At 37.5% G+C, this 18761-nt stretch overlaps 1 protein-coding gene across 11 annotated transcripts in view; it reads left to right on the top strand.

The window, feature by feature from the left end:
• The window catches only part of KIAA1328 (KIAA1328 ortholog), a 395477-nt gene that overhangs the window by 138115 nt on the left and 238601 nt on the right, over positions 1-18761 (top strand). The gene's annotated exons all lie outside the window — the stretch shown is intronic.

Below are 18761 nucleotides of genomic sequence, written 5' to 3'. Positions count from 1 at the left end.
ACTTTTGTTTTACTTCTGCATTTTTGTTTATCTTTAACCTTTATTGGCCAGTCTGTCTGCCTGAGCATACATATTTTCTTCCTTGCTGCATTTTCCTTTATTATACTCTCCTCTTCCCTTTTCCCACTTATCCAGACTTGAAGTCACTTACTAAAAACTGCAAATTTGGAGCTTCTTTGGTATAGGCCTTTCAATTTATATTTTAAGGAAAAGGGCATCCACCCACTTGTGAATAGCTACCCAGATAACGCCATCTTTGCCATTCCAGATAGCATATGACCATCTGCTGCATTATGTTATCTGGAACCATATAGTTGATTAGTTGGGGTTTTCATTTGAGTTTGGTTTTGTTTTGTTATGGACTTGTAAGAAACAGATCAAAGAAAGAGGAAAACTTCTGACTGGGAGAGAAAGAAGTCCTGGAGCTCTAATGCACAGTGTGGTGAATTTAGGTAACAAAGCTATATTGTAATTATTAACTTGGCCAAGAGAATAGATCTTAATTATTCTCACCACAAAAAAGAAATAATCGTTATCCGACATGATAGAGGTGCTAACTCTCACTACAAGGCAATCATATTACAATATATGTAAAGGTATCAAATTAACATTTTTGTACACCTTAAATTTATACAGTGTAATATGTCACACATACTTTAGTTAAAAAATAAAAGTATGCACACACACAATAGAGAAAGTGGAGGTTCAGCACTTTGCAGCCCCTTGTCCCCATGAAGCAGCCAGGCTAGTCTGTGTCAGGTGTATACTACGTATGTGCCTATTTAGATGTCAGTGGAGATAGCTCAGAGAACAGGGAACATTTTACCAGAGAATTTCTGGGTGCTTGGCACTTATTATATGGCGATATCTGTATATTAATGAGTTATATACGGGTTTTCAGTAAAAATCTGTGATAAATAACCCTATCATAGCAGATCTTATAAAGGTACCATTATTAAACCATTTCTTCTGTAGGTTGTAAGTCACTATAACCAGGACACTCAGTTTAGTGCTTTTTTATACAACTGGGGAAGAAACATTAACTCTCTGTAGTTTTTTAAATGCTTGTCTAATGAAATATGTATGTCCCAGGCATATGACATAGCGTGAGTTTTTATTGTACACATGCTGTTTTACTCACATAAAGGAAAAAACAGTTTTATATTTTATATATAAAAACTTATGTATATATAACATCCTGCCTTTTTAGGAATTAATATTTAGTCATATTTAATCAATTTTATCTCATTTATCTTTTGTGGCCATTCTCTCTATTGTTATCCATTTTGATCCAAGCAGATTGTGTTCTAATAAAGTTAGAAAGACTAACAAAATAGCAGCAGTTTTTTGTTGTTTTTTTTTTTGAATAAGCTTTCCAGTTAATTCACTGTAAAAGACCTATACTTTGGTGGCAGGAAAGCTGTTTTTCTTAATCCATATAAGTGCAAAATAGGTGGAAATGGAGCCTGGGCCTTTGTCAAAGTAGTTCACACCATTGCTTCTCAGACTGTAATGTGTACATCAGTTACCTGTGTGGCTTGAGAAAATGCAGACTGACCCAAATCTGGAGAGGGTCTTGGGATCTTCCATTTCTTAAAAGCTCTCAGTTGATTCCAGTGCAGTGGTATCAGCTGAGATACCAGATATGGTTGTCAAGGCAGAGCAGCGGCACAAATTATTTGGTATGATTAATAGCTTGAATAGGAAAAATGGCAGTGTGTGTGTGTGTGTGTGTGCATAATAAATTTTGTGTTACATATGTATATAAAATTTTTCCCTCCTGAATTCTTAATAAAGGTTTATAACAGAGAAGAGAGCCTTTCTAAAAGGAAATAGAAAGTTAATAATACTCCCATGAAAATAAACACATAAAACATGTTTTTAAGTTACAAAACTTAGATAATTATTTATGATTACTCTTGTCCTATACACAAATATAGTAGAGGCATACATTTTACTATTTATGATGCAGTTCTGCTAAAAGGAGACATACATGTTCCTAAAAATCACACTGCAAAATCATGCCTCCAAAACCACACTTAACGGGAAAAAAATACATTTAGAGGCACAACACTTAAAAAGTTCATCAATGCAACCCCTTTTTATAGTTAATAAATGCATAAATGTGTCTCTGTGTTAGTTACTCATTCATACCTGACTTTTTGCGATCTTATGGACTACAGCCTGCTAGGCTCCTCTGTCCGTGAAATTCTCCAGGCAAGAATACTGGAGTGGGTAGTCATTCCCTTCTCCAGGGGATCATCGTGATTCAGGGATTGAACCCAGGTCTCCTGCATTGCAGGCGGATTCTTTATCATCTGAGCCACCAGGGAAGTCCAAAATGCATAAATACTACAATAAATATGGACTTGAAAATACATGAAGTATGCTGGTGGAAGATCCGCTAGAGGAGGGCTTAGCAACTCACTCCAGTATTCTTGCTGGGAAAATCCCATGGACAGAGGAGCCTAGCAGGCTGCAGTCCATGGGGCCACAAAGAGTCGACCTGACTGATGTGACTGAGCAGCCGGTGCTGGTGAAAGTGGACACTGAAAGGGATTGTAGCTTCTGAAGTATGGTAAAGTGCTCGAAGAACAGTTACTGAGATTGGATGGAAAGTTTTAACACTGGATGTGGGTGGGTGTGGCCATAACGCTGGGTAAAATGCCTTAGCTGGTAGATGTTTGAGGTGTGAGGCATGTTGGTGTGTTTTTATACATTTCTAGTTGGCTGCCATTTTCTGCCTGCATCTAGCGTTTCTCATGGGTGAGAGTCACCTTGTGCTCAAATTATTTTCCAATATGTAAAATGCAGTGAAACAAATTTGTGTGTTCAAAACAAGCATTAGAACTAACAGTTTATAAAATTTGACACTTTTCTTGGAGAAATAAAAGCTTTTTATTTTATTGCAATTCAGTTACACAGTCACCAGGGGGAGTAGTAGGTTCACATTTTGCAGCAGCACTGACCAGTGCTTTTCTTAGTTTTGCAGCTGCACATATGGTAGATTATTATCATTTTATGGTTACAGTTATAAGCAATTTGGTAGAAAACGACAGCTAAATTATGCAGTGTTACTTTTATTTGTTTTAATTTTGTAATCTAAATATATATATTTTTTAGAGGAAACAAAAGGCAGAATAATTTTTAGTACTAGGAGTAGCCCTCCCTGTGTCTTAGTCGTGTGCCACCCAGTGGAGCTAGCATTTCGTTTTTAACGGATTTCTTGTGTATGATAGAAAGTGAAGCACATAGCTGAGAGGTTATGTTTGTATTCTGAGGCATGAATGTTTTTAGCAACATTATTATAACTCTTACTGCTTATTAAAAAGGAGATTTTGCTGGCAGTTGAATTGAAAAATACATAAATTAAAAAATCCTCTACCATTTCCTAGAGCTAGAACAGTCTCAGATTTTATTCCAGGAGCCATCTCTAGAAATGATGCCAAAGCACATGTATTTCCCTGAGCCCCGTCAGAATTTGATGCTACTTGGAGTGCCTGCTGGTTACAGGCATCATGGCCCATCTGCATCTATACATACAGCCCTTTTTTTAACTGAAGGGATGTGCCAGACAAAAGATGTGCAGAGTGCCTTCCTTGGTTGTTTGGGACTTGTATATGCAAAGGGAATGTCAGATAATCTATACCTAACACCTGTGTGAAAGTCCAGAGTGGAGAGTCGTTGCTTTTCAGTCATTTTAAAACAGTTGTTGCACAAATGGTATAGATGGCCCTAGAAAACAATTCGTTTGGGGGTTATAAAACTGAATATTACTGTCATCTTATTGATACTAGTTGTAAAGAAAGAAGAAGTTTTATATTGATGGATAACATAGTCCTTAATTTTATTCAATGTGATTTCTTTCTGTTGTCTATGGTACCCTAACTTACTTCACTTGCAGTATAGCATATGTCATTTTGGATTCATTTCAAAGTGTAATCAAGTCAGGAACTGATTATGCAATATTATTGTTTAGTAAATTTCATGTTTCCTTCACATGAAACTGGCATGTATTTGCATTTTAAAATAAAAAGTGACATCATTCAACAACATTGTGATGGTGCTCCACATGATAGTAGGATGAAAACTTTTGGAGCGTATTAACTTCGGTTATTTAAATGTAAAAACTCAACATTATGATTTGAAAATATTGAAAATGATTTGAGAAATTAGAGGTTTAACAATTATCTTACCTACATTTTATAAAACATATAGGGTCAAATATGTGCATGTACTCTACTGATATAGAACCTTAGTCACTTTGCTGGACTGGTTGAAAAACAGAAACTTGGGGATCACCAGCATATGTATTGAATTTGAGCTATGGTATTATATAAGGTCATGGGAAGAGGTAGTGAATAGGTTCTAGGACATTATCTTAGGGAATATTTGCATTTAATGGGGATAAAGTAAGGGCAAGTCAGTGAAAGAGATTTTAAAAGGAGTAACTGATAAAGAAAAAGCTGAATGGTCAATAACTCAGAGACCAGAAGAGGGAGAAAGTAGCCAGTAAGGAAGATAAAATCAGTCTGTTATACTTGTTGTTCAGTTGCTAAGCCATGTCTGACTCTGCGACCCCATGGACTGCAGCACGCCAGATTCCTGTGTCCTCCACTATCTCCTGGAGTTTGCTCAAATTCATGTCCATTGAGTCATTTTTATACTTAGCAATTAATAAATTAGAGGATATTTATCAAGAACACAGTATAAATAAAATGACAGGACAGGAAAACATGGTTTTAGGCCAGCATTGAAATGGACATAAGAATTAGAGATAATGATTATGGATTAATTTTTTAGTGTTTTGATAATGGTAATTGGCTCCTCAGGAAGAAAGTTTTATGTGAGGAGGGAATTTCTTAGGATGCACTTAGGCTGATGAGAGGGAGCCAAAATCTGTTGAGATCATGAGAAAGATTGTGTAATTAATAGAACGTAAATCACATAGAAGAGGGTGCAGTTAGAAATACGGGTGGAGAAGTTTGTCTTAGAAAGCATTCCTCATTCACTCATTCATTCGACATTTATTGAATACGAAGACATGAGCGGATGATGTATTGAGAGGAAGCTGGGAATGTTTAACAAGGTCATGTTAGCCATCTGCCTTTTCAGTGAAATAGAATGTACTTAAAAAAGAGTAAATTGATTGCTTGCAGATGGAGTTGCTTAAGGTATTACCATTCCATTGTGAGTCTTTTTAAATCCACATCAGACAATGTTATAATTTGTGTTTCAACTGTCAAACATAATTCAGAAAATTTAAGAGGGGAAAGGAAAGTCTGTTTATCCATACTTGTATTCTTTCTGTTCTTCCTTCTTGATGTTCCAAAATTCTTTCCTAGTTAGAGAATCTGTAGCCACTCTTTTAGAATAGATATAAATTGTCTTAGTTGTCTTTCATCTGAGAATTTCTTGATTTCTCCTGCATTTCTGAAGGATATTTTTGTTGGACACAGAATTCTGGGGTAGATAGTTCTTTTCTTTCAGCACTTGAAAATTGGGCCACTTCCTTCTGGCCTTCATGTTTTATGATGAAAATCAACCATCATTCAGTTTTTTCTTCTCTAAATGAGGTTGCTTCCCTCTTGCTTTTAAGATTTTTCTTTGTCTTTAGTTTTCAAAAGTTTGATTATAGTGTGTCTTGGCATGGATTTAGGGGAGTTTATCTTGTTTAGGGTTTGCTTGACTTCTTGACTGTAGGCTTACAGTTCTTGCCAAATTTGGGGAATTTTCAGGTGTCAGTTCTTCATATATTTTTTCCAGCTCCAGCCTCTTTCTGATCTCTTTCCGGGACTCAGTGACAGGAATGCTGGATCTTTTACTATAGTCTCTCAGATTCCTGAGGTGCTGCTCATTTTCTTTTTCTGTTTGTTTTCTCTTTAATATTCAAATTGAGTAAGGTATTGGTTAAGGTATTGTTCTGCCTTCAGCTTCACTAATTCTTTCCTATGTCCACTCCTTTCTCTTGTTGAGCCCATCCAGTAAGCTTTTTGTTCTGGTTTTTATGTTTTTCAGTTCTTAAATCTCCATTTGATTGTTCTTTATATTTTCTGTTTCTTTATTGAGACTTTTTTCATTTGTTTTAAGCACGTGTGTAATTGCTTGTTGAAGCATTTCATGATTGCACTTTTAAAATCTGTATCATTTCAGTACTGGCATTTGTTGATTGTCTTTTCTAATTCAGGTTTAGATTATCAGGATTCTTGGTATTACAAATGATGTTTAATTGTGTTCCAGACATTTTGAGTAGGTATTATGTTGTGGTCTTATTTATATGATCTCTTTTAGCAGACTTTTTCTGACATCACAGCAGTGGTGAAAGAGGAGACTCCACCTCATAACTTTTAGGTGAAGGTGGAATTTCAGAGTCTCTACTCAGCCTCACCAGGGTGAGGTGAGCACTTAATTACGGCTGGGTAAGGGATAGAAGTTCAACACTGTACCAGAGCTCTGCTGATACCACCCTAGCTATGGACAGGGGCTTCCCAACTGGCCTCCACTGTTATCGCTGATACGTCATGAAATTCTTCTCTTTGCATTCAGCTTCCTCTGACATCACCCCAGCAGGGAGGGATATCTCATTAAAGATAGATGGGAGTGGAACTTCAAGCCAAGAGATCTCTGTTAATAATCATGAGGGTGAAGAAGGTAGGGGAGGGAGTCATTAGCGTCAGTCTTCCCCACTCAGTCTTCTCTGACCCCTCTCCAGCAGAGAGGGGTGAGGGAGTAGAGGGAGTAGAAGTCTGAGCTCCTCACTGAGCCTTTGCTGATGGAGGTGGTGGTGGCATTGCAGTCATTTAGGTGATGTTTGGCTCAACTCAGGCAGTTCTTATCTAAAAGCCTTTCATTTTGCTAGGTTCCCACCAACCGCCACCCCCCCCTTTTTTTTTTTTGACTGATAAAAATAAGCTTCTCTTGGATTTTTCTTTTTGTCAGTGGCCATTGTCATTTCTGAATTGTTTTCTACAACACAGTTCCAGATATACAAAGTAAAAACAAAACTAGGCAACTCTCCTCTGTGTTGTTCCCCAGGTTCCGAGGCTCTCAGGCAGTCTACCATCTCTCCATCTTTTAGAGTCTCCTTATGTTTATATTGTATATCATGAACACACTTTTAACTATACTTAATGAGACAAATAGGGTAAATTATACTTACTTCATCTTGTCTGGAATTAGAAATCCCATTATACTTAACTTTAATTTTACTCTTAAAAAATGTTTTTTCTGGCTATGTACATTGACTTAATTTTCTGAACATATCCTGTTATATTTAGATGCTTTGTGTGCGTGCGTGCTAAGTTGCCTCAGTCATGTCTAACTCTGCGATGCTATGACCATAGCCCACCAGGCTCCTCTGTGCATGGGATTCTCCAAACAAGAATACTACAGTGGGTTGCCATGCCCTCCTCCCGGGGATCTTCCCGACGCAGGGATCGAACCTGCATCTCTTATGTCTCCTGCATTGCAGGCAGGTTCTTTACCACTAGTGCCACCTGGGAAGCCCATTTAGATGCTTTACCTTTGTCCATAAGATGGAATATTCCCTTCCAGTGCAGACATGGGTGAATTGATTAATCTAAGACTTATTTTTCAAAAATAAAAAATCACTACTAGACTGACTGAATATATAAAGCTTCTGCCTCCTAGTGGAATTGCTTAAAATAGTCAAAGAATAGAATATAAATCATTGGCTCTTCAGCTCATTACTTTTGAATTTTATGGTAGATTCAGTTCTTTGTTGTTAAGCATATGTAGATAAAATCCTAGGTCTCAGGGATTGTTCTTTTAAATGTGTCCTCTTGGATTATTTAGTGGTCAATATTGTTAAAAAATAGTAAATCAGAAACTTGACTCCTTGATTTTATTGACACTGTAAAACTTTTCTCCTTGAATATTTTGGGCTATTTCTCTATAACTTCTTGAATGGAGGGTCAAGCAAATAATCTGGTTCTTTACCAGTTTTTAAAATGCCATTCTGCTAAACAGTTCACATAAGCTCAATTATATTAGGAACCAGTGAAGTGAAGTTGTTCATAAAACGCTTTATTACCCTGAGTCTTTGCAGCATTTGCTGGGTTTAGATAATAAACCTGCACATAGAAGTTACTTAATTTTTCTCTGTGCAATAATTTACATTTGTGAGCAGTAGCCCTAGTTATTTTCAAAGAGGGAAGAAATGAGATATTCCTACTACTTTTTCCAATTTAACCTTAAAATGTTAGATGTGATTCCATTCTATAAGAACTCTCCTTTTTTACTGTAGTCATGAATACTATTAATATTTTATGGAAATCATTTGATTTTTACTTTGAGTTGTTGTATTAGTCACATTTTCATACTGCATTGAAAAGTGCTTGCATCTGGTGAGGGTGCTCGTCCCCAAGGCCATAGCTGATGGTCTACAATGTTAAACTGAGTTCAGAAGTTATACTGTAGACTTAAGTCTTAAAAATGTCTTGGGCAAGACAGAGGATGGATATCTGTTTGAAAGTAGAAGAGACAAAATGTGGTTGTTCATTTTTTTTCTGTGGACTTTCCTCCAATATAAATTCCCAATCCCTACAGGTAATACTTGCTAATCATTATGACTTCAGTAGTCAGCCACAGTAGAAATGTATTTCTGTATACTTTTTTCCCAAAACAAAAGTTAAAGTGTTAGATTATCAGTTGTGTCCGACTCTTTACGATCCCATGGACTGTACCCCGCCAGGTTCCTCTGTCCTTGGGATTTCCCAGGCAAGAATACTGGAACAATTGACCAAAAAGAGAAAAAGCATCACGTTGTAAGGATAGATTAAAGAGAAGAAGCACAGAAGTTTAATAATGTATTACACTTCATCATAAAGAAGGAGGCTGGGAGGGTCTTAGAGATGATATGTCTGGTCCCTGCACCAGCGATTAGCGCCCCTCAGAAGCTTGTTAGAAATGTAGAACCTTAGGCCCTACCTCAGATCTTCTGAATCAGTATCTGCTTTCTAACAAGATTCACAGGTGATTCCTGTGTGCGATACTTTAATCCAAACCTCAGCTCACTGGCTGAGTGATTAACCTTGGGTAAGTGTTTAGCCATTCTGGGCTACAAATTTATTTGTAAAATAAGACTAATAATAGTACTTTGTTTTTTGTCTTTTGATGATGGTTAAATATGATAGTTTCTTTAAAGCACTTAGAAGTGTCCCACACCCCAGCAGAGGTTATACTGAGGTATCAGTTTTTCTTTTACCAGCAAATCTGTTTTCATTTGCAAAAATTGTCATTGAGTGCCAAACTAGATATATAATTTGGACCTCACTGTTTACCTCGGGAAATGTCTTCAGATATTCTAATTCAGGTATCTATTCCTGGTTGTAAGCATTCAATTGTGCAATAGGTGATGGTGGTCTGTCTGACTCTTATAAAAGAACTCTAATGAGGAACTGAAAAAGGGAGAGAGGACAAGCACAAAGCTGATAAGAGCTGGAAGATGAACTGTATAAGGGAAGCATAATGCCCCTGGATTACTTAGTGTGGAAAAGAGATTTAAGGGACCTCTTACAGTCATTTTACATTTCCACTCAGAAATGGATGATCTTATACAGCAGCATAAATAGTTCAAGCAGACAAATAAAGACATACGAAGAGAGAGAGGCGTGTCTTATATATTGATATTGATAGTTCATGAAGGGTTTTAATTTAATGACAAGAACAAAACTCCTCTTCTTGAAGATAGGGAGCAGAATGAGATGGCTTCTTTCTAAGGTGCTTTTAGCCTATTCATTTCAGTCTAGGGAGCTTAGTGTACAAACTCTTTTCAGTGGTCTGTGTTGTCAGGAATTTACCCCTTTGAAAATTTGAAATGTTCAAGCGTTCATCATTGTTACCATAGTTTGCCTTATAAAGTAGCTTCTGCTGAGGGGAGGGGTGTGATACAACCTTTTTTTCTACAGTTCTAGACTGACTCCTGTAACTCAAGAAAGATTGTATTGATTTAAAGCAGCCTTCCAAATGGCTGCTTTAAATACTTATCCTGCAGGTCTAGTTGCAGCATGGGACCTTTACACAAAAGATATGTTTTAAGCAGGTTAGAAGCTAGATAAAATGTGTGACTTTCACTAGATATATTTTTGCAACCTTGTCTTTAATGTTTACCATGATTTCTTGAAAAAACATATATCCTTAGAGTGTTATGTGGAAAGGAAACTGGTATTAAGAAATTAAAATTGTCTACTACAATATTGTAAAGTAATTAGCCCCCAACTAAAATAAATAAATTTATTTTAAAAAAAAAGAAAGAAATTAAAATTCTAAGCAACCGAGTACATTGATAGCCTGCTTTTTAAGGTATCTGCATATGAACTTTTAAATAAGCATACTTAGCTTTAAAGTCGGAGAAGGCAACGGCACCCCACTCCAGTACTCTTGCCTGGAGAATCCCATGGACAGAGGAGCCTGGTGGGCTGCAGTCCATGGGGTCGCTAAGAGTCAGACACGACTGAGTGACTTCACTTTCACTTTTCACTTTCATGCATTGGAGAAGGAAATGGCAACCCACTCCAGTGTTCTTGCCCGGAGAATCCCAGGGACGGGGGAGCCTGGTGGGCTGCCGTCTATGGGGTCGCACAGAGTTCTAGATTCCCTTGAAAGCTTGTGACTAATGGATGGCACAAGGTGAGCCTGAGTAAAACAGCTCTTTCTTTCCAGGATCTTCTCTCTGAAATGAAATAGAATCTATCAAAACAGTGGGGGAAGTTGTGAACGAACTTGTATTCTGGCGAGAGTCACTGTAGCTGCCTTAATGTCATCTTTAACTGGTGTGGCCTGTGCAGCATTGGGCCCAGTTGACACATCTTTTTATCAGTTCCTCTTCTCTGCCTGCCCTTTACATGCTGTTGTTACATTGACCCTCTTCTCTTAATTTGAACATTTCTTTCTCCAAAAGGGTTTTCCTGGTTCCTCAGTTATTTGGGTCCCCTTAGGAAGTACCTGCATAGGACTACATTACTGTTCTTGCTGTTGCTTTCACTATTTGTTATCTTAAGTATGTGCTTGCTTACCTGCCCTCCCCGTTGGATGACAAGCTCCCTGTAGAAGACAGTGTTGGTCTTGTTCATCATTGTATGGCTAGTACCTGGCACAGTCTGGGGTATTAATGTACTCAGTAAATATTATTCAATAAATATTTACTGAGCACCTATTATGTAGGCTAAGGAATTCAGCAGTAAACAAAACATGTATTCCTGCTCTCATGGTGCTTATTTGTTGAATGAATGAAAGAATGAACAAGCGAATAAAACTGAACACTTTCCTAGATGGTGTTAAACATTCTCATGTCTTTGGCCACCACATATAAAATGATTAACTCCCAGATCTCTATTTATGCTGAGACCTCTTCTCTGAATTCCAGGCCCAGGGCTTCAAGTGTCCCAGTTGGCCATCTCAGTGAATTGCTCCCCAAGCATCTCCAACTCAGTGTGTCTAAAGCTCCACCCCTCCCCCCATACCTTTTGTTTGTTCTTCATTCCCTATCTTGGAAAATGGAACTGTGCATCATACAACTTTCTACTCAATTCATAAGTTGATTTCATCTTAAATTTCCCTCTTCAGCCAAATTCCCCCCATTTCCTACCATTATTACTTCAATTTGGACCCCTCTCATCTGTTGCTTTAGACTGTTGTAGCCAATTCTAACTGGTTGCCTTCATTCCATCTTCAAGCCCTCCAATCCACCCTTCACATTCCTACTAAAGAGATCTTTACAACATACAAATTGGTTGTAAGACATCAATGGGTTCCATAAAAATAAAATTCAAACAACTTAGTATAACATTCAAGATCTGGCCCCTGTTTGTCTCTGCAGCCTCTTCACTCAGTCTCCTTACTCTCAACCAGTCAACCACCCATGCTGTCATATTTGCAGTTCCCTTAATGTGCAAATTGATTTCATTTCTCTGTCCTTTGCTCTGGATGACCTTTCAGCCAAGGGTACTCTCCTTCCTTCCTACCCAGTGCATCTGTAAACTCCTTTTCCAGAATTCATTTCATTTAATGTACTATGAAAACAAAAAGAACACAGAGAAGATTTTTTTTACAGCTTTTTATTATGACAGTTTTCAAATATATCAGTTCAGTCGCTCAGTCGTGTTCAACTCTTTGCAACCCCTTGGACTGCAGCATGCTAGACTTCCCTGTCCATCACCAACTCGTTGAGCGTGCTTAAACTCATGTCCATGGCATCGTCGAGTCGGTGATGCTGTCCAACCATCACATCCTTTGTTGTCCAATTCTCCTCCTGCCCTCAATATTTCACAGCATCAGGGTCTTTTCCAGTGAGTCGGTTCTTCACATCAGGTGGCCAAAGTATTGGAGCTTCAGCATCAGTCCTCCCAATGAATATTCAGGACTGATTTCCTTTAGGATTGAGTGGTTTGATCTCCTTGCAGTCCAAGAGACTGCTAAGAGTCTTCTCCAACACCACAGTTCAAAAGCATCAATTCTTTGGCACTCAGCCTTCTTAATGGTCCAACTCTCAATACATGACTACCAGAAAAACCATAGCTTTGACTGGAACTCTGTCGGCAAAGTAATGTTTCTGCCTTTTAATACGCTGTCTAGGTTTGTCATAGCTTTAAAGCTATGGAGCAATCTGCTATGCTTCCAGTTTTCCCCCTTTTATTTGCAATGAAGTGAAGTGATCAGATGCCATAATCTTAGTTTTTTTGAATGTTTTAAGTTTTAAGCCAGCTTTTTCACTCCTCTTTCACTTTCATCGAGTGGCTCTTTAGTTCCTTTTCACTTTCTGCCATAAGGGTGTTGTCATCTGCATTTCTTCTAAGGGATTCTTGCCCACATTAGTAGAGAGAATGGTCATCTGAATTAAATTCACCCATGCCGGTCCATTTTAGTTTGCTGATTCCTAAAATGATGATGTTCACTCTTGCCATCTCCTATTTGACCACTTCCGGTTTACCTTGCTTGATTCATGGACCTAACATTCCAGGTTCCTATGCAATATTGTTCTTTGCAGCATCGGACTTTACATCACCAGTCATATCCACAGCTGGGTGTTGTTTTCGTTTTGACTCCATCTCTTTATTGTTCTGGAGTTATTTCTCCACTCTTCTCCAGTAGCATATTGGGTACCTACCAACCTATTTCAAATATATAGAAAGGTGAACAAACTCGTGCAATGAACCACCCTATACCTGCTCCCTAGATTCCACACTTGTTGACATTTTGCTCTTTTTGCTTTGCCTCCTCACATATATATTTATATGTGTATATATATACATGCACACAAATCTATGTACATATTTATGTTTTATTTCTATTCTAAATTCACATAAATAAATTTACTTACAGATATAAAATTTATTTTGTGCTTTTTCTTCCCTGAAGTGGCAGCTGTTATATGCCACCCTAAATATTTCACACTCATAAGAATAAGAATAATATTTCTCTTTATAAACCATCTTATATACCACCTAAGAAAATAGGCAGTAATTCTATAATAACTTTTCCTGAATCTATATTCCAATTCTCCTAGTTGTCCCAAGAATGTCTTTTATAGCTATTTCTCTTCCTGAGCCAAAATTCAGTCTGATTGGTAGGCTGTATTTGGTTGTGTCTTTGATCTCTTAATCTAGAGTAGTCCTACCCTCTTTCTTCCACATGACTTGACTTTTTGAAGAGTTCAATTCAAGTGCTTTGCAAAATCTCCCACATTGTGGATTTGTCTGATTGTTTGCGTGTGGTGTAACCTATTCCTTTGTTTCTTTCAATTCCTGTTAAATGGGAGTTAGATTTCAGATTTGGTTGGATTCAAGTAAAGCATACTTGGCAAAAATATTTCTTAGGTGATGTTGCCTGGTTCAGACACTAGGAAGTACATAATTTCTGCTTTTTTCACTACTAGTAATCCTAAATTAATTTACTTTGTTTAGGTGATGACTACCAAATTTTACCATTTAAAGATCATTTTCTTCTTTGCTGTAAATAATTAATCTTAACACCATATGAATTTCTTATTTATTAACCTTTTACCTACTGATTTTGGTATCAACTAATGAGCCTCACCTGAATTAGTTATTACATTGGGGATTACAAAATGGTGATTTTTAGAATTTGACCATTCCTTCTATATAATTAGCATTTTTCTGTAAAGAAGGACTTTAATTTTTTCCCCTTTCACTCTTTTCTTCTTTTGTGAAGTATCACAATAGACTGGTGGATTTTTGTTTACTTAATTTTCTATTAATGAGTCATTCTTTTTGATGCTCAATTTATCTCAAATTTGGCCAAAAAGCCCCAGCTGAGAGGGACTGAGAGTCCCCTTTAGATCTGCTGCTATTTCTCTTGATATGCCCTCATCTATTTGTTTTAAACACTTCCTTGCATTAGAATAAGACTTTAAAGATCACTTGGTACTTTCCCTGTCCAAGCCATTGAAATCAACCTTTTTTCTAAGGAGTCTTGGTTCCCTAAAAAGGAGTTGTTTAAATATATATATATATATATATTTTTTTTCTTTCTCTTTTGTCCTCTCCTGGAGACCTTTCTTCATTTCATTTTGTATTAGATCAGGAATTACATAGTAAATCACCAGATTCAGGTGTCCTAGACATCTGAGGCAAGGGTGGGATGGGGTAATGGGAGTGGTCTCTGCTGCACCAGAAGAATTCTTCCAGTTTAAGACAGTTGCTTAGGCAACATGCTAGTAGCATATGCTGTCTTCTGGTGCTTCTCCTTCCACCCTTGATTTTTCTCTCAGAGTTTTTAAATCTTTCATTTCCCTATTCATTCTGCCTCAATCTCTAGTTTTAGTATTTTTCTATATAATGCGTTTTGGGGTTAAAGCGTTTAAGCTTTGCAAAATCACCACTTCCAGCAGCTGTTTCAGCAAATCAATTTAATGTTTGGGTTTTGATTAACTTATTTTTCCGTTGGGAAGCTCTCTTTCTTTAATGAGACCGTGAGGACTGCTGTTTCTCACAGTCCTTGCATCACAGTTGTGCAGACCTGCAGTGCTGGGTTCACCTCGTGGTTGGTGCACACCTTCCCTTCGGTTGAATTTCATCCGTCTGTTGCATTCTGCCCCGTCTGTTGGCCAGGATTGAGTTAAATATATCTTCTTTCTCAGTATCTCCCATCCCCCCCCGCCATCAGTTAAGAAGGCATTTTACCCACATTTTCCTCACATAAATCTCTCTCTACAGATGGAGGATTGAAATCTCATTGTGCTAGGGAGGAAGGAAAATGACTGTTTTGCATGTACATACATTTTGGATTTTGCAGGAAAGTTGGGGGGGTGCATTTCAGAATCTGGTGAATCAACACAGATATAAAAAATTGATAAAGTTAGGACTGCCTGTTTTATATTCTTTCACATAGCATATATTTAAATGAATTTGCCTATAATTTGCCTTCAAATGCTGACATTTAACTCTTAGGCTGTATAATTGTGCTAACTTTTTCACGAATAAAATTCATATTCTGTGTCCAGGCTAATATGTTCATCTACTATAAACATTATTGCCTATGGTAACAGCTAGAATAAAAAATTCTTTTTATATACATCATATAGCTGGCAGAGACTCTTGGGACTGCCACAAATCATTCCTGTCTTTTTGAGATTGCTGAGAAAAAGCGTGGGAATGTAAAACCAACCTGGTTTGATGTAGATTGACTTTGAAAGGATATTAGCTTATTTAGACAACTGTTCATTGTGTCGTTGTTATTTTTTAAGATGCTGAGTGTTAAACATTCTCTTCTATTTAATATATTCTTTAACTTAGTGACCAGCCTTTCATTATGAACCAGCTCCTGTGCTACAACTCATCTCTGGCTCCTTTTTTTTTTTTCTTTTTTCTGGCTCCTTTTTTCTTAAAGGTTAATAATGAGAATAATGAAGCAATTGGTTATTTATGCAGTCAGGATTGGCAAAAGTTATTAGAATAGGAATCTGCCCAGGAGCAATGATTAGGTTATGAAAATGTTAAGAAGAATACTGAAGCCAGTCACCATTTTTGACATTTAAGAAATACTGTTCCCACCCTTAATCATGATGGCGGGTTATGAAGGTATTTATTCAGACTAATCTCATTGGACAGTAATTTTATACCAATAGCATTCATAATTAGGTGTTGAGGGGAGACTCAGAAATGATCTGAGAGAAAAATGGGCCTGGGGAAGAAATTACCACAATGAGAAGTAAGGAACAGAGAACTCACCCTTGAATAGAATTACCTGTCTCCCAGACACCTGATCTATGCAGTTTGAGCATCTTCTTCTTGAGTATTTTGCAAGTTTGAGAAGCTGTGGGAGAGGGTGACCCCAAGTTAGGTTGCCGTGTTCTACATGCTAGACTGTAAAACACGTAGGGAGCTAAATGGGAAGAACATTTCCCGATGTTGTTTTTATTAATGAAATATTGACTTAACTGACATGCAAAACCAGAGAGCCAAATCTAATTATAATCTTATGTTTAGCATAGTTAGAACTTTCTATGTAAGTTAGTCAGTGATTGCTTTGACCAAAACAGTTTCATCACTTCTACTCTGAATTTTTTGTTAACAGCTTTATTGAGATATAATTCACATACAATAAAAATCACCTGTTTGCAGTATACAGTTCGGTGGTTTGAGTATATTCCCAAAGGTGTACAAAGACAATCATCTAATTCCAAATCATGTTCATTACCTCCCCCACAAAACTCACACCCATCAGCAATTGCTTCCTGTTTTCCTCCTCCATCTTTTGGTAACCACTAATATACTTTCTGCCTATGTGGGGTTGCCTATTATGGACATTTATCTCCCTGCCCTTTAACTCATGTAATGAGTATTTCAGAAAACTGGAGAAGGGGGCAGGAAATGAACATGGATAAATACAACTCTTATTTATGATCTGGTATACTTAAAATTGGTAAAGAATCTGCCTGCCAATGCAGGGGATGCAAGAGACATGTGTTTGATCCCTGGATCTGGAAGATCCCCTGGAGTAGGAAATGGCAACCCATTCCAGTATTCTTGCCTGGAAAATTCTAAAGACAGAGGAGTCTGGCAGGCTTCAGTCCATGGGGTCACGTCAACATGACTGAGTGACTTAGCACACACAAATACACACACATACTTGGAATTGTTTTCTTTTCCCTGGCTCATTGAAAGGTGTATTTTAAACAACAACAGTAGCATACATAGAATATGTAGCCTTTTGTGTCTTAATACTTCTTTAGCATATAATGTATTCAGGGTTCATTCATACAGTAGCATGTAGTATACTTTGTTTCTTTTATAATTGAAAAATATTTCATTTTATAGGTATACCACATTTTGTTTATCCATTTATCACTTGATAGACATTTGAGTTGTTTTCACTTTTTCACTGTTATGAATAATGCCACTTTGAATATGCATATACAAGTTTTTGATGTGAACCTATATTTTCAGTTCTCTTGGAGAATTGGAGTGGAATTGCTGGGTCTTACAGAAACACTGTGTCTAATTTTTTGAGACATTGCTAAATTATTTTCCAAAGCAGTAGCTTTTTACATTCCCCTCAGCTGTGTAGGCAATGGCACCCAACTCCAGTACTCTTGCCTGGAAAATCCCATGGATGGAGGAGCCTGGTAGGCTGCAGTCCATGGGGTTGCACAGAGTCGGACACGACTGAGGTGACTTAGCAGCAGCAGCTATGTAGGAGGGTTCTGATTTCATCATATTCTTGCCAGCACTTGTTATTGTCAGTCTTTTTGATGATAGCCATCCTAGTAAATGCAAAGTGGTATCTCAGTATGGTTTTGATTTGCATTTCCTAGTGGTAAATAGCTAATAATGTGAAGCATCTTTGCTTACACTGCTTAGACATTTGTATATTTTCTTTCGGGAAATGTCAAAGTCCTTTGCCCATTTTTAATTAGGTGATAGTTTTTTATTGTTGAGTTATGTAACACCTTCATGGGCTTCCCAGGTGGCACTAGTGGTAAAGAACCGCCTGCCAATGCAAGAGAAATAAGAGATGCAGGTTCCATCCCTGGGTCGGGAAGATCCCCTGGAGGAAGGCATGGCAACCCACTCCAGTATTCTAGGCTTGGAGAATCCCATGGACAGAGGAGCCTGGCAGGCTAGAGTTTGTGGGTCACAAAGACTCGGACATGACTGAAGCAACTTAGCATGCACATACACATAACATCTTCATATTTATGGATACCAGACCTTTACCATTTGTTCAGTTCAGTTCAGTCGCTCAGTCGTGTCTGACTCTTTGCGGACCCCATGATGATTTGCAAATATTTTCTATGATTCTACATGTTGTCTCTTCAATTTCCTAACAGTGTCCTTTGAAGCACAAAGTTTTAAAATTTGAACTCCAGTTTATTTATTTATTCTTTGTTGCTGGGCTTTTAAGTGACATTGCCTAATCCAAGGTCACAAAGATTTTGCTTTTATGAAACTTATAGTTTTAGCTATTACGTTTAGGTCAGTGATCCATTTTCAGTTAGATTTATTTATGGTGTGAGGTGGGGGTCCAACTTTTTTCTGCATATATTTGCATTTGTTCTTACTTATTCAAATTTAAAGATTTGAGAAAGAAATATTTAAATGGGATGAACATTGTTACTCTCTGAAACATTATTGTTTCATGATTTTGAGGGGGATATATGTGCTGTGTTCATCTGACGACTACACTTACCTGCACTCTCACCAAGTATGGTTGCATTTCTGCTTCTATTTTCTTTGTTGAAATCTGAAATACTACCCTGCTGGATGCAGTTTAAATCCATT

This window comes from Giraffa tippelskirchi, chromosome 14 (assembly GCF_054371585.1).
Source record: "Giraffa tippelskirchi isolate mGirTip1 chromosome 14, T2T-mGirTip1v1.2.pri, whole genome shotgun sequence".
In the NCBI taxonomy this organism is placed as follows: Eukaryota; Metazoa; Chordata; class Mammalia; order Artiodactyla; family Giraffidae; genus Giraffa; species Giraffa tippelskirchi.
Note: the sequence above shows the minus strand (reverse complement) of the source record. Positions and strands in the feature narration are given on the sequence as shown.